Source organism: Nycticebus coucang, chromosome 5, assembly GCF_027406575.1.
Source record: "Nycticebus coucang isolate mNycCou1 chromosome 5, mNycCou1.pri, whole genome shotgun sequence".
NCBI lineage: Eukaryota > Metazoa > Chordata > Mammalia > Primates > Lorisidae > Nycticebus > Nycticebus coucang.
In genome coordinates this window covers 29576298-29591026 of record NC_069784.1, presented here as the reverse complement: position 1 = coordinate 29591026, position 14729 = coordinate 29576298, and the positions used below count along the sequence as shown (strand labels likewise).

The 14729-nt window shown below is 39.8% G+C and overlaps 1 non-coding gene across 1 annotated transcript; it reads left to right on the top strand.

The window, feature by feature from the left end:
* The first annotated feature begins 684 nt into the window (after window positions 1-684).
* LOC128586975 (U6 spliceosomal RNA) lies at window positions 685-786 on the top strand. Its single transcript, XR_008380424.1, has one exon. It is a non-coding gene; the product is annotated as a U6 spliceosomal RNA (small nuclear RNA).
* Window positions 787-14729: the final 13943 nt, after the last annotated feature.

Here is a 14729-nt window from a genome sequence, read left to right as displayed (position 1 = left end):
AAAAAAAAAAAAAGTAGTACAAGTCAGCTGTTTGCAATTTATTCTTATACTTTCTAGCAATGTAGATCTGGCAGATTAATTTCCCCTTTCCACAGATGGGAAATTGGGGCGTAGAATAGTTAACTCACAAGCTCAGAATTTTAAATGCTAAAATGCCTTTGATTTTTACAGTACAATCAGAATTTAATTCCAGCTTTAACAACTCTGAGTTTATCCAAAGCCATTATTTTAACATATAGGAACATGATTTCTACATTTATAGCCTAAATATCAGAATTGGTTTGCCGGAAAGAATCTGTTTCCAGAGAGCCTTCATTTTTCTCTGAAGCTGGGCTGCTTACAGTTTACATTGCTGTAATGCTCCCTATAGTTAAAAATAGCTAGAAATTGGGAGAGTTTTCTCAAAGTGCCCATGAGTGTATCAGTTCCTAAGAGTTACATGTTTCTATTTCAGATTATTTAACAGTCAAATTGAATTTGCTATTTGGGGATAAACCTATGTGTGCTATAAGATAGGTCTTTCTAGGAAAACAATTATGTCCTCCTAAGATCCTTTATTCTTTTAATGTTTAACTTATATTGCAGCCTTTTAAAAGAACAGATAAAAGGAAATTAAGTGATTTTCCAAAGATCACAGAAAGATTTGAAAGAGCCAGAACATAATCCAAAGTGTGACTCGGCTGCGCGCTTAGGCAGTGCATACACTAACATCAGGAGGACACAGAGAAATGACCACGGCCCCTGCACAAGGATGACACACAAATTCAGGAAGCATCTAATATTTAAAAAAAAAAAATAAAAATGCAAATTGTCTCTTTAAGGTTCAAGTAAACGGAGGGCTTTTTGTACATTCTCTAATACATTCTTTCCGCATGTGCCTTCTCCATAACGATATCACATTGCTATTTAAACTTCAGTGTTTGAACTGGAAGCATTTGCATCCTCCAGAAGCTTGTTAGAAATGCAGAACCCCAGGCCCCACTCAGACCAACTAAATCGGAATTTGCCTTCTAACAAGGCGACTCGGTGGATGTCAAAGTTTGCGAAACAGTGGTCTAAGGAACATGGCTGTGGGAAAGTGACCTGCGTTATGCTTGAGCCCTTATGTTTGAATGTGGTCGTCATGGACAAAATAAGTTTTTAAGTTCCAGTTTGCTCATGATAGAAATAATGGTACCTCTGCTTCTGCACTGAGGGAAAGTTTAAACGAAGAAATTAAAAGAAACAGATAATGAAATGGCACATAAGAGTGACTCAATAATTGACAGATATTTTATATAGTTACATATAACTATATTGCATAAGTTGAGTACTCGCTCTTAAAATTATACTCACTTTATGCTTATGATAGGGTTAGAATACCTGAAAAAGATATACCTCTTCTTTTAAAATAATTAATCAAATGGTGGAATCAAATATTGACATCCCAATCAAAATTTATATTCCCTCTATTTTGGACTCTTTAGCCAAGACCTTTTCAACCTTCATTCAGATGTTAGCGGTACTGATAGCTTGAGGCGTATGTTTACAGGGTAGGCAAGTAGGGAAAACGCTGAGATTCAAGAGTTTATTTAGGGCCTTGTGGGCTTAAGTTAAAACACAACAAACTTAAAGAAATATAATCAACTTGATCAAGCAGGGCGCAATGCAGATTCTGACCATTTTTGGATTTCATCAACTAGTATAGTTACAAAAGAAATGTAGGAAAAGAAATGGAACGAGTATTAGTCAGGCTTCTCTATAAAAACAAAGGGAAGGCAGAGATTTATTATAAGAAATAGCCTCACACTCTTATGGAGACTAACAAGTCCTGATATCTACAGTCAGCAAGCTGGAGTCGCAGGAGAGACAACAGTGTGATTCCAGCCCAGTGACTGACACCGCGGGGCCAAGGACAAACTGATGCTTCAGTCCAAGTCCAAAGACAGGAAGTAAGTCAACATTCCAAGTTCAAAGTCAGCCAGGCAGAAGGCTTTCTCTTTCACTCAGCTGTTCTACACCATTCAGGCCTTCAACTGATTGGATGTAGCCCACCTACATTAGGGAGGGCAACCTGCTTTACTCAGGCTACAGGTCTAAATATTACCACTCATCTAAAAATATCCTAATGGAAAGATTTGACAAAATATCTGGGCACTCTTTGGCCTAGTCCAGCTGATCCTTAGCCACCACAAATGGTTTAACTTTTTGCTTTGCCAAGTAAGGACACTATAATTGTCATTCTCTTGTAAAAGAGGCATATTCATAACTTTAAAAAGGGGGCTTAAAAAGAGACAATTTCAGAGCGATTTATAGATAAAATTAAGTTCGGCCGTATGAAAACTATAGTGCATTGTCCTTAATTTTCTCATTTTACTATGGACCAAAATAAACCCTGCCAGGATGAAACTATTGAGATAGATGTCAGGGAGCCTAGGAAAACGATGAGAGAGACCTCTGCTAAACTCAGAGATGACGTGCGCAGGCCTTGATTTTCTGGTTGTGCCAGTGAGAAGATGGAAGGGGTGATGAAACCGAGAGGGCAGTCATGGGGGAGTCACTTGCTCCTTTGAGCTTATCTCTTCTCTTGCGACAAAGGTTGATGGAGATAACATTAGGGTCTGGTGTTGAAATGCCACATTCCTAGAATGTTCAGACCCAGCAGATCTGTGAGGTGACAGAAATACAACAAATCTTAAGAGGTTAAGCCTCGGGGACCTGGTGAATGCTGCTGCTGCAGACAGAACATTTTGAAATCTTACTGTCCCTACCAGGGAGTAGTTCTGGTCTCTCTATAGTTGTAAGAAACCCCTGACTGTTTCTTTCTTTTTCATAAGAGAAAGAAAACAGGATCAATCCTATTTAAAAGCAAAGCAAAATAAAATAAAATGGCAAATTAAGCCCTATGCAAAATACCTGGAGAGAAGGAAATAAACAAGAGTTAACACTATTGCTTCAGCTGGGAAGGTCTTTTTGACCTGCTGTATATTTGTGAACGTTTTAAAATTAAAACAAAAATCCTTTTCTCTGACCCAAGTTGCCAGAATTAAGAGGTGCACTGCTCAAGGGGTTCAAAACACAACATGGTAGAAGGGTCCGGCAATTACAAGATCAATTAGAAGATGCAGTCACTTGAAAATTAAAGGTGTTTAAATCCCATTTTTCAGACACTAACTTGGCTTATGATACCTGGAAATAGAAAAAAACTCTCCACACATCAGACTGATTTTATTCTTCTTAATTTTCAACTCTTCATGAAACTGTATATTGATCTTCAGTGATATTGGATGTAGCATTTTTTCATTATTCTCTACATGCTAATATAATTATACGTTTGAACGTACTTGTAAAAGATCACATCTTTGTCACTCCCTATATTCTTCACATCAGTGTGTTTTGAGGGAATCTCATATAGCATAGGAAAATATCTTCTATACTGAATTCTTTAATTAAATATAATGTAAAAGTTTTTTTTATTTTTAAGACAGATGCATGCATTAACAATTCTAATTTCAGTCTTGTGCTATTTCGTAGCTAATAAAATTATGATTAACTTCCTATGTAATGTAGTAACTGAGCCGGCAAGAGGACCCCTATAGACCCGTGTCAGCCTGGGTCCCCGCATGTCTCAACCCCCCACCCCCAGCTTAATTCTGAGAACAGGTTTCAGAATAGAACAAGGAGTTCCCTGAGTTTCCAAGAACTCATAGCAACAGGTAACAATGGTAGAACTTACCCCAATCCCCTAGCAATGGCTAAACAACGGTGAAATAAATTACCTACGTGAAATTCCCAAGGTTCTGTGTCCCCAAGTTGTCCCCATGCCAAGTCTGTCCCCATGCCAGCTGCCACGATACAACCCCCTGACTCCCTGCAACCGGGGCCAAGCCCCCCTGAGCCAATTCTGTAACCCCACCCCTGGGCTAACTAACTGCCACGTTCCGCTTTTGTTTTTGCTTGCTTGCATGGCAACAAAAAAGGTATAAAAGGCAACCTGCTTTTCTCTTTGGGGCCATTCGCCTTCGGGTGGCGGCCCGCCTACGCAGGTGTAATAAATCACCATCTGTTTTATACCTGAAGTGGGGTCCAAGTCTTTCTTACAGCATAAGTACAACATTTGGAGGTCCCAGTGACAGTTTGCCACCCTGGACACCCACCTAGGCCCACCGCCGCCCGACGGCTCTAGGGGAAGGCCTCAGAGAAGACGTTCCTCCGCCCCAGAGTCCTCGAATGTGTGGAGCCAGGGCACAGGTTTCCAAAACTTTTGAATTGGTGATTAATCAGTAACACTGGGGTGAGTTTGTACAATCTATCTGTTCTCTAGAGATTTGGGGATGGAACCATCAGTCCCACTAAGTCTTTTGACCTCTGGAGGTAAGAAAACTCCGGCTCTATGCTCCTGTCTGGGGACTGCAGTCATCTGGTATCTGGGGGATGAGGGAAGGTCAGACATGACATTAACTTCCCCTCCTGGGCCCCCACAGGATGCTGTGGTGGGTCTCTGGTCTGTCTTTGGTCTGTCTTGGGGGCCTCACGGGGGTGAGCTCCAGGTCTCTGGAGGGACTTAGGTTCCGGGTCTCTGAGTGAATGAATGAATGTATGTGAAACTTGTGAGTCCTTTTTCATGCCCAGTCTGTTAGTTTCTCCTCTTCAGAGTGTGAGTCTGTTGGTCTCTTTTCTTCGTGGGACTCACAGTGGGTGAGTCTCCCATGTCAGTGAAATTGTGTGAAACCTGTCAGTCTTCTTTACCCCTGCTCTGTCTTTAGTCTATCTAGGTTTGTGTCTCAAGTTTTTCCTTTTAGGACTCACGGAAGGTGAATCTTTGATTTGTCCGGTCTCTCTTCGCTAGACTCACAAAGTGTAAGTCTGTTGGTTTCTCTTCTTGAGACTCACAAAGGGTCAGTCTTTGATCTGTTAAGTTTTCTCTTTTATACTCACCAAGGGTGAGTCTTTGGTCTGTTAAGTTTTCTCTTTTATACTCACCAAGGGTGAGTCTTTGGTCTGTTAAGTTTTCCTCTTAGGACTCACAGAGAGTGGGTCTTCGTTTTGTTTAACTAGTGTGTATGAGTTGTTTGTCAAATTTATGTTTGCTGTTTCCAATGATTTGTCAGAATTCCTTTCAAAGACTAGTCAATTCCAAGTTTGGGTGTCAACATCTCTGTTTTCTTGTTGTCTGTCAATGTGTCAATATACAATTTGTTTTAACCTAGGCTACAGCCACTGGTTGTGGCTGGGGCACAAGAGCTGATTTTCACCCAGGGGGTGGCCGCTGAGAATTTCTCAGCCCCTGGTGAAAAACCGACTTTCTCCCTGCCACACCCTGCCAACTAGCCTGTTTACCTTCTCTCTCATATCCCCTATGTCTCCCACTGCCCTTGACATCTCTTTCCGGCAATTAAAGAGTTACTACAAAGGTTGTTAAAAATTATTTCCCTCTATTTGGCTGCCAAAGAATTGTGGCTACTATGTTACAAATAGCCTTGAGATAAGGTGCTGGCATTCAGCAGAAAACCCAAGATTAATTACTCATTTAGAACTAAAGAAAAAAAAATGGTCCTCTTTACTTAAAAAAAAAACCAAAAACCAAGAAACAAAAAAAACCCCAGCTGCTCAGCATTATTCTGTTTGGCTCTTATTCTGCTGATCCTCAGGCGACCTCCAGGAGGGGGGCAGGCTGTGTCCCTCTGAGGGGAGGCACCCCACCATCACCGGAAACTTGGCAGGGTCCCCAGAGAACCTGGAGCCCCTCAGAAGACCGGTGATGATCACTCCTAAATTCACCTGTAAATCTTCCTCTGGAGGTAAGCCACTTTAACATCTAATTTTGGCTAATGTCAGCAGACATTAATATAATTGTTCATGATATTTTTACTGTGCTTATTTATTGTGAATTATCAGAAAAATATGTAACTGTTTGTTAAATTCAATTGTTATATTTGTATAGAGCCTCTGAGGGAAGGCCAAAGAGACTGGGACCTCAGGTTACCAGGCTATTGGCCTGTCAGAAGTTTTTAGAAGCATGAGAAGCCTCACCCCTACTGGTCAGTCAGAGGCTCCCAGAAATGTGTGTTTACACCTGTTACCAAAAACACCATTAAAATGAAAGCAGGCATCCAATCAGCCCCCAGGGTGTTAGATCACCCATAGGCCAGTTAAAAACTATATGAGAAAATGTTCTAGTTCTGGTTTTGAAAATATGAGAGTGTAAAAATAAATGTAAACTTTTAGACACTGTTCATGTCAGGCCTGTGTCTGCCGAGTCATTTTATGTCATTTGTTCAGTGTTTTTTAAAAGATTAGTCTCAGCCTGAAATAATCTTGTATTAAACTAAAGAGAAAAAGAAAACAAGTACAAAAGAGTTTTTAAAAGATTCCCTAGAACTCAGTATTTTATGACTTGAGACACTTGCGTTCTATTCTTGTCAGCAATTAGAATTTTCTTCCTCTATATTGTTAGTATACATGTTTGTTTTAATTCACTATTTTCCTGCAACATTCTGGTTCCCTGAAGAGAATGCTCCCCAGCACCCTGACTGATGCCATTCCCTAAGAGCCCTCTCGTACTAATTACAGAGACAAGGGCCCCAGCAGGGTGACAGGAAAGTCCCATGGTGATCCTCTGTAACAACAACCCGCCAATAGAGGAGTGAATAGGCAGGGGAAGAACAGATTCTGACAATGAACCTACTTTTGTTAACTCCATCTCTAAAGTAAAAGGTAAAATACAACCCCCTGTGCATTCCACAACTTCCTTGCCTCTGGAAAATGAAGCTTAACTACCCTCCCCCACTGGGCATATGAAATCTTGAGGTTAAAGACCTAACTCCTCGAACATCACAGACTTTGTAATTTCATGAAAAAAAAAACAACCTTATGTCATAAATTTTCCCTGAAACAAAATAGTTTTATAAAAAAGTAAAAAACAAGACAAAGGTTAAAAAGGTCTAAAATATTTGTAAAATGTCTGTGCAGGTTAAATACAACTTATAAAGAAGTTCGCATGCAATCCAGTTAACTATGTATTTCCTAAAACTTTCATTGGAAAGTTAACATGTCTATAAATATTGCTAACCTAACTTCAAACAAAATTGAAATCAGTTACGTGGAACTGGGCTAGTTTATAATGGCTTTTTGTTTAAAATATTATTGATTCTTTCTGTGTTCTGTTTTCCAGAAGTCAAGAAAATAATTTTCTGTCTTTTGAACTATTTATAACTTTTCAAGTGTGTACTTATGAGCAGAATCTGAAACATGTATTTTTTCTCTCTCCTTAATTTCTCTGAAGTTTAAAAGCTACTTGTAAGTATTCTTAATTCCTGACAGTACAGTTATTTGCATAAATTCAATAAAAATCTGTTTTATTCTATTGAATAATAAAGGCACTGGTTAATTTGACCAAGGCTTTGTCTAGAATAGCATTTCCAGAGGTTTCCAGACTGCACTAAGGAATTAAGATTGACTTTATAAAGCCAATAAAAAGCCCTTTGGAAAACTGGCCAGATACCCATCACTAACATTTCCTGATCTGTGGTGAGTAACAAAGGTCACTTGCTAACGGGTCCGGGAATCAAAATATGCTTGGGGACCCCAAGGAATTCACCCAATGCACACAGGTATCAAATGGTACAACTGAACCTGGGCTCGTGAAAAGACTTTCAAGAAACTCCAACTAAGATTCCTTATAAAAGATTCCAGCAAAGCCAACTTTAAAACAGAGCCTAGATGGCTATTAATTGTTCTTACTGCACTTTATGCAAATAATCAAACCCAGCCTACTGAAAGTACAGTTTATTTTAGCAACTAAGTTAGTTTTACTGTATTTTGTTTTTAGTAAAGAGAAAAATTAGAGAGAGAAAAATGGTTCAAAGAGAAAAGGCTATAACCCACCTGTATTAAATGCCAGCCTTGTATATAATGTCAACTCATAAAATGAAACATAACTATTTTACTAATCTGTTAAATGGGGCTAAGAGACTAATCAGAAAGTGTAAAATTATATACAGTAATTATGCTTAACTGTAACACTACATTTACTGTGCCTAATCCGTATACTCTGCTAAATTTTTTTTTTAAGTTAAAAAATATATATATTTTTTATTGTTGGGGATTCATTGAGGGTACAATAAGCCAGGTTAAATTTACTGCTGGCAGAAGCCAAGTGGCCCATTTGCCTGGGCTCAAAGGATGACATCTAGAGAAAGTCAATATGCTCTGTTCTGGCCACATACTTAGAACTTGTTGGTCAACGCATGGCTGAAGCCTGAGCAAACTCCTCGAGGGACTTATCTTAATTGGATTTTTGGACTTTGGGAAAAAGAGGAAAATATCACAGGGAAAGGAATATTAGTGTACCACCATGGTACTATTAAGGCCTGAGTAGAGAATCCAAGAAAAGTCACAATCCCTAAGACCTCAGTGCTAAAATATCAGCACCTACAGAAACAAACTAATATTGAGACCCTAAATCAACTTCTTAGACATTAGATCATCAGCATGTCAGTTAAAAAATACGTATAAGTGTATGAGTATAATGTAACTGAGAGAACTCTGAGAATAAAATTAGACCTCCCTTCACAGGATCTAGGGGAGTATTGGTTTACCTCCTATAATTAAATGGCAACTCGAGTGGGAAATCAAGACTGCCCTGGTTAAAAAATGAATTAGAATTCGGGCGGCTCCTGTGGCTCAAGGAGTAGGGCACCGGTCCCATATGCCGGAGGTGGTGGCTTCAAACCTAGCCCCGGCCAAAAAAAAACAAAAAATAAAAAAATAAAAAAAAGAATTGTATACATATGGGTACTTAAAGAATAACTAAGACAAGTAACAATAAGTGAGACTTCGCTCCCCCCATTTATGGGGTGAAACGAATATGTATGTGTACCTGTCTTCCCTGCTCCAACTTTGTCCCCTGGCTATTAGTTCTTTACTGCAATTATTATCTAGGAAAGGGATTAGGGTGTGCACTCCTTAGAGTAAAGCCATCCAAAATGTTTAAAACTGCTTTATTCATGACCTTACTGAAGCTCAGAGAGTTTATACCTGAAAATAAGAGCCTGATACACACCAATTATCAGCCCCTTCCCAGCGACACAGATAAATCAAGGATTTGATTCTCCAGAAGACCAGTGGGGAATGTAGTAACTGAGCCAGCAAGAGGACCCCTAACTATCTCAGCCTGAGTCCCTGCATGTCTCAAACTCCCCTCTTGGCTTAATTCTGAGAACGGGTTTCAGAATAGAACAAGGAAGTTCCCTGAGTTTCCAAGAACTCATAGCAACAGGTAACAATGGTAGAACTTACCCCAATCCCCTAGCAATAGCTAAACAACGGTGAAATAAATTACCTACGTGAAATTCCCAAGGTTCTGCGTCCCCAAGTTGTCCCCATGCCAAGTTTGTCCCCATGCCAGCTGCCACGATACAACCCCCTGACTCACTGCAACCGGGGCCAAGCCCCCCTGAGCCAATTCTGTAACCCCACCCCTGGGCTAACTAACTGCCACGTTCTGCTTTTGTTTTTGCTTGCTTGCATGGCAACGAAAAAGGTATAAAAGGCAACCTGCTTTTCTCTTTGGGGCCATTCGCCTTCAGGTGGCGGCCCGCCTACGCAGGTGTAATAAATCACCATCTGTTTTATACCTGAAGGGGGGTCCGAGTCTTTCTTACAGGCGGCGTAAGTACAACAGTAATGATATGTGCTAGATTAACGGTTTATATGCACTTACAAAATCTCTAATACGTAGTTTTTTTAAAAAACTATTTTTATATTAACCCTTGCTTATTGAAGAATTTAGACACAAGAATAGTGTTAATAAAGGCATTTACATTTTAAATAGATAAAAATCTATGTTCATGTACAATCACAGCATGGACATGTAACATATGGCATATCCTGATTACAGACGAAATATGTTCCCGAGAACGTCTTTAGGTCAGATGTGTATGTGACTCAGATCTCTGACAAACAGCACATACACTTTAATAACAACAATATTAGAATGGCTTAATGAGGTAATAATAATAAAGTGAAATACTGTACTAATAAAAATACCCTGTACTTTAAAAAGTTACAGAAATGATCGTATTCTTTCTTTTAGTTGAAATTAACAAAACAAAAATCAAAATCATACAAAATGTCTGCATATCAGATAGAGCAATTTCAAAAAGGTTAGCACTCACCTGATGTTGTACTAACGCTAGGTTGATAGGAGTGTTACGCTTATTTCAATCTAACCAAATCAGTAACAACATTCCCATTGTTTCAGTAATTAGTCCACGCCACTATTTGGCAATAATCAATGCTTTCCATGGGGCACTACATTTCACGGGTTCCTTTATCCTCACTTTATTCTTTGTAATAGTTCTGGTAATCAAGAGGCTAATGCATAATGCTTTCTCAATGAATGATGAACCTGGCCTTTGGATGCTTAATTTTTTCTACTTTCATTTCCATTGTAATCACCTTTCTCTTCTCTGCAGGCTCACCTGGACCTGCTGCGGACTTTCACTTTGCAGGAATGGTCACAGGGTAAACACAGACTCAGAAAATTGAACAAAAAAATTAAGAGAAAAGTGACGCTGCGGGTAGGTGACCCTATCAACAGTGAGACCTGCGCTGGCATAAAGCTGTTGCACTAAAGAAGGGCTTATGCCATGTGGTTTTGTTTACACGTGCAGAGGAAACTAGTTCCTGAATTAATTTAATTATTTAATTACAAATTATCCTGATGGGGAGACTTGGGAGCTGGTTTGCAAGTGTGGAACACCGAAGTGTAGCATTAGATGTAGCCTGGGGACCACCTGTATATTATTTTACCTTCCCCAATTTCGCTCTTTCTTCCAGGTAAAGCACCCTCTTCTTCCTGATGGTGAACATCTAATATGTGGTTGATCTCTCTTTGTCCATAACCCCTCTGTCTGCTGTAAAATTCCTGTAAAAGCAGGAACTGACTTTGGCTATGTTGATAATAGCATCACAGTTCCTAGCCACCAAAATTGGCCTGGGAGAAAGAGAGAGGCTGGCATAGGGGAGGCTTGGCTATATGCCACCCAGATCTTAACACAAGAGTTTAAAATGCATTCATGCTGGGGGTGGTGCCTGTGGCTCAAAGGAGTAGGGCACCGGCCCCATATACAGTGTGGCAGGTTCAAACCCAGCCCTGGCCAAAAACTGAAAAAAAAAAAAAAAAAAAAAAATGCATTGATGCTGGAAGAGAAGAGCTCTTTCCTTCCCACTTGCAAAGCTGGGCACTTGTGAGCCAAGAGCTCCTAGTAGACATGAATCTAGCCCAGGATTTCTCAGCCCAGCAGCACTGACATTTGGGTCAAGAATTCTTTGTTGCTGGGAGCTGCGCTGTGTGTTGTAAGATGTTTAGTGACAACCCTTACCCCAGTCTACCAGACGCAAGTAGCGTTGTCTTTCTTCCTGTACCAACCAAAAACATCTCCAGGTTCTGCTGTTAAGTTGGGAGTCAAGTTGGCCCCCAGCTGGGAAGCATAGAATTAGCCTCTTGTAAAGGAAGCAGAAGTGAAGTGAAGCTATCCCGTTCAAGAGAAGAATGGAATGGAGAAAGAGAAACAGGCCTGTTCAGGCCCAGTTTGGTTATATAAACTGATCCATTCCTTTTCTTTCTAAAGTAGTTTGATTTGTTCTTTTGTCAAGTACAATAATAAGATTTCTACAACTAAATTAGGAGAAGACAGGGCAGTAAAAGAAGGAATCAATCAATAGAACTTGATCAAGACCAACGTCTGTGAGTTTTGAAAAAATATGTAAGAATTTATAAACCTATACATAGCAAAGAGGATAAAGAAGCTGATTATGAGAAAGATGATCAATAGCCTAAGTGGCACCTCAGAAGTTCCACAGCAATATAAAATTAACCTCAAAGTACTCTTAGAATGAGACCAAAATGGTGGGGGAAACACATTTTTCATGATGTCTTCTTGAGATTATACATAAGCTAAGTAATGATTTTTTTAAATTTCAGGATATTATGGGGGTACAAGCATTTGGGTTACATGAATTGCTTTTGTACAGTTTGAGTTACAGTTGTGTGCTCCTCACCCAGACAGTAGTGTGCATTGTACCGATAGGTGTGAATTCACTCCTCCCTTTCAGTCCCCTCCCACCTGCTTGCTTTCCGTCAAGTTTTACAACCATATGTGCACAGGGGTGTTGACTGATTAGTTCTAATTTAGTAGTGAACACCAGGCTGTTTTGTTTCCTATAGCCTTATAGTATAGCTTAAAGTCTGGCAAAGTGATGCCTCTTGATTTGTCCTTTTTGCTTAAGGTTGTTTTGGCTATTTAGACTATTTTCTGGTTCCATACAAAGCATAGAATTATTTTTTGTAGATCTGTGAAAAATGATGTTAGTATTTTAATGGGGACTGCATTGCATCTGTAGATGACCTGAGGTAGTGTAGACATTTTAACAATGTTAATTCTGCAGATCCATGAGCAGGATGATTTTTCCTTTTTTTCTATTTAAAGTGTGTACATGTACGTATCTGTTGTTTCTTTTTCTCTAGAAACAGAACAAATGATGTGTTATAATCAATCAACTGCCAGAAATTAAAAACAAAGAAAAAACAAGGAAAAATTCAAACTGTGAATGTGAGTTTCTCTACCTGTAAACCAGACAAGTTAAGCAACACACAACCCAACTTAAAAAGTGAGAAAAAATTTGAATAGGTATTTCTCCAAAGAATATAAATGGCTAATAAGCACATGAAAGTATGCATCAGGGAGCTGCAAATAAAAAGAGCGAGATACGAGTTTATACTCACTAGGACAACCATAATAAAAAAAAAATCAAATAATAACAAGTATTGGCAAGAATGTGGAGAATCAGAACTGTTAACATTACTGGTAAAATGTAAAATGGCACACCCACTTTGCAAAACATGCTGGCAGCTCCTCAAATGGTTAAACAGTTATATGACCCAGCAATTCCACTTCCAGGTATTGGGCGAATAGAAGTGAAAATGTATACACAAAAATCCGTACACCAATTTTTATAGCAGCATTACTCATAATGGTCAAAGTTGGAAACTACCCACATTTCCATCAGTGTAAAAGCAAACAAATAGATAAAAATATGATACATCCACACAATGGAATATTTTTGGGCATAAAAAAGTAATAAACTATTGACAAACATTACAGCATTGATGAGCTTTGGAAACGTTAAGTGACGTGAAAGAAGTTGGTCACAAATAGTATATGATTCCATTAACAGGAAATATCAGGGTGTGGGCCAGTGGCGCAATGGATAACGCCTCTGACTATGGATCAGAAGATTCTAACAGGAAATATCCAGAATAGGAAAATTTTTACAGACAAAAAGCAGATTTATGCTTCCTCAGGCCTGGGGGCCGGGGGTATAAGAGCTAAAAGATGTGGATTTCTATTGAAGGTGATGAGAAAATGGAATAAAAGTGAGTAACTATGACCAAGAAAGTGGCTACATAAGTCACTGTAGATTCATACCCATAGAATATTGTGCAGTCATTTAAAAAAATAGAGCTATTTTTTACTCTGAAGGATTTCCACAAGGTATTCTTGAAGAAAGACAAAACAACATCTCATTGTTATAAAAACTACAAAAGATAAAAACCATGCTTATGTGCATAAAAACTATGCACAGGTTACATGTATTATGAGCACGGTGGATTGTAGGTGTAAGAAGGGGTGCACGCTGGTTAACATGGGTTACCCTGGGCAGTGCCTGTGGCTCAGTGAGTAGGGCGCCTGCTCCATATGCCGAGGGTGGCGGGTTCGGACCCAGCCCCGGCCAAACTGCATCCAAAAAATAGCCGGGCGTTGTGGTGGGCACCTGTAGTCCCAGCTGCTTGGGAGGCTGAGGCAAGAGAATCGTGTAAGCCCAAGAGCTGGAGGTTGCTGTGAGCCGTGTGACGCCACGGCACTCTACCCGAGGGCGGTACAGTGAGACTCTGTCTCTACAAAAAAAACAAACAAACAAACAAACAAACAAAAAAAAACATGGGTTACCCTGGTGGCTACACATGTTGGGTAGCAGTCGTGTGGATACAAAGGAGAGGAAGGAAAGAGGGTAAGGAAAGGAATACAATGCTAAAGAGGAAGAAAAGGGACTGAACTTAAGAACATAATCCCCAGAATCGTTGCATGACCTGATTGAACACCAGGTCTTCTTGAACTGCCATGTCTTCTAAGTGTACCGTGTGATTTAACAGCCTGTGCGTTATTTCCATTTGAGTTTGAGATTAGTAGCTCCATTTTCTCCAGATGGGGAAACTGAAATTTAGAGTCATAAATAGCTCGCAAACCAACACTGTTGGCGTGATTTTGATAAGCAAGAAGGACTCCCACCTGAGATTCATGGAGGATCTCAAGTCTGATGACGCCACACACACACACCAAAAAGGTATGAAATGGTTTATTATTCACAATGAGGATTTCATGGGAGAATAAGCCTGGCTTCTCAGGCTGATTTGAAAATGGTTTGAGAGTGCTGGGAAAGGACAGGTTGGGGTTTTTGTGGGGGTTAGGATTCCCACATGCAGGAAGGGGCTTGCCCAGTATGACTTACTTCCTGTTAGTGCCAACGGGAGGGAGCACGGGGCCTCCTTACGAGCTTGCCCAGAAGTGGGGCAGAAGGGAAAGATGGAGAGCTGATACTTAAAGGCTGTCAGCAAATATCAAATAACATTGGTGGGATTACACCTGTGGTGCATCATACACGGTTATATGCAAAACTTAGTAAAT